Source organism: Austrofundulus limnaeus, unplaced genomic scaffold (genome assembly GCF_001266775.1).
Source record: "Austrofundulus limnaeus strain Quisiro unplaced genomic scaffold, Austrofundulus_limnaeus-1.0 Scaffold213, whole genome shotgun sequence".
NCBI lineage: Eukaryota > Metazoa > Chordata > Actinopteri > Cyprinodontiformes > Rivulidae > Austrofundulus > Austrofundulus limnaeus.
This window is the reverse complement of record NW_013952615.1, coordinates 850,462-853,056: the sequence shown is the minus strand read 5'-3', so window position 1 is coordinate 853,056 and position 2,595 is coordinate 850,462.

Sequence of the window (2,595 nt, the reverse complement as noted above, 5' to 3'; positions counted from 1 at the left end):
ATACAATATTGCTCTGTTTGTGCCGGGGCACCGGATCTTTGGGGTGAACCAGTCTGATACCGAAGTATCAGTCACATGGAGGCAGTGCTTAAAAGCCTGAATTTTGCCTGAAACTCTCAGACTGAAGAAGTCTCTTGGAGGAGAGACGAAACGTTTCATTAGACAAGAACCCGTCCAGAAGACCTATACAATTTTTTTCTTTTTGATAGTGGACACCATTTTGTTGCAATTTGAGAGAAAACTAAACCCTGTACATGCAAGACAAACAAGTTAGATAATACAACAGTGCCACCATTTTGGACTATAAACTGTACTAAAAGAGAAGTTTGTTTGCAAAAACCACAGAAGATATCAAAATGTCAGTTCCGACGTGTAAATCCATGTTTCTGTGACCCGTTTCTTCTGAGAAACTGCGCTGCTTTGTGCTGCGGAGCTCCAAACTGCTGGGTTTGGTTACTCGTTTTGCCAAAATGTCAAAGTTAATGTGGAAATGTTTACCAGTTTTTTTTATCGTTTATGTCATATGATGTAATGCTACCAAAAGTCACACCACACTATTCCTGATTGAGCCACATGTTTTAGTGTTTTTCTCATGTTGGATTTTCCAAAACTGCAAATGTAAGCATAAGAAGCCAGCAGTAATAATAAGGCTGATCCAGTGCTTCTGCATCGACACCCTTATTAATCCTCTAAAATATGACAGTATGACCTCACGTTCTGAGGGATTTCCAGATTATATTATCATTTTTGATGCAAGGCCTTAAGTTCAACCTACAGACTGGGTTTTTTTATACATTCACAGAAACACTCCTTGCACTCCCAGAACTGATCAAAGATGAGGTCAAGATAAGAAGAAAAAAAAAAAAAAGAAAGCACAACATGAGTAAAATTTAAAAGCTCCTGAATCTTTTATGGTAAACCCGCTCAGACAGGAGAGATGTAGGCGAGACGTGCCGAACAGAACAGGTCAGAGCGAGACAAATTGAGCGATTCGTGTTTTATATACACTCCAGCATGTGTTCTACATTAAATATTGTTGGGGTTTCGGAGCCGTTGAGACGTACAGGAGGCTTCTGATTGCTCCAGCAGAGGACTGGAAATGGATCCCCCCCCCCCACACAAACCACCACCCTTACCCCTTTCTGCGTGGGTGCTCCGGCAAAAATAAATGTGATTTAATCCAGCACTCAGGCTTGAAACAATATTTTTTCTTTAAAAAAAAAAAGGGTTGAAACGGTGCGTAAGCGGAGTGAGATAATTTTACATTTCCAGATCTTTTCAATCACAGCATTCATACCTGAGCTCCCATTTCTCAGGCTGCAGGCTTCTGATTAATGAAAGCTGAGTTGTGGTGCAGAGCCGCCGGAGCGTCAGGCAGGAGCTCGGATGATCAAAATGGACGTTTTCCACTGAGTGTGTGTGTTTTCTCCTCGTCGTTTGGAAATCGACCCCCCCCCCCCAGAAAACCCTGCAAACTCTTCGTAGACAGTTCCTCGACGGCCTGCAGGTGCTGAGGCCCAGCGGGAGCCAGCGTCTTATAGAACATGTATTCTTCCTGTGGCCAATCGGTTTGCCACTCTTTAGAGTGGGTTCTCCCTCCCGCCGTGCGTTTGACAGCGTGTGTACATTAAAACGTGGGGCGGGGGGGCACTGGTGGCCCCCAGTGTGTGTGTGTGTGTGTGATTATGCTGTGTATACCATGAGATTAGAGCAGACAGGTTTATGTGCCGGGGCCCGCCATAAATCTGCACCCCGCCACAGATCGAATACCGCCGTCGTATTTTACTCTCTAATAGATCGGCTCTTTGGTTCGCACACAAACCAAGTTACCTCAACTTTAGACTCCCTCAGAGGGGAGAGGAAACCAAAACTTGGTCTTTTCTTGTCCTAAAAGCTTTACCGCTTACAGTTTAGTGGGTTCATTTGGAATTTTGAGTATCTTTTAACCTGCTAATTCCAAATTCGTACAATTCTTGTTTCACTCTTGGTTGCTTCTAATTGTTACCAAGTCTACAAACTTACCAAAATCAGAAACCACCAGTCGATCGATTGGTGCGCTCCAGTTTTTCTGTTTTATTTCATGCCTAAAGGTTATGAGTGACATGTTGAAGCTAATTGATGACTCAGAGTTGACTCAGTGTGAGAAAACATGATAATTATGACCCCCACATGCCAAATGTAGGGAGTCATGTTGTTTTTTTACTGTTTTTTTTTCAGTGATTTTTGATCAACCGTAGCACAAAACCAGCTGCACCGGTCAACATGAAATTTGGCAGGACTGTAGATGAGTCTGACCTACACTGCGCCAGCCAACGGTTTTACGATAGACCCCATATTTGAGGAGGGGGCTCCTTTCAAAGAAGGGGTGTCTGGACATGCAGAAATGCTTATAACTCAGAAACTGTTCAACATAGAAGCTTCAGATTTCTTTTGTTGTTTAGCTCTGATGAAGCTCTATCCATCAGGCCCACAATCAGTCCCTCCCGACCCCCAATTTGTCTGGAAAAGGGGTATCTGGGCATACAAAAAAATGGTTATAGCTCAAAAATTATTAAATAGGAGCTTCAGATTTATTTGGTTGTTTAGCTCTGATGA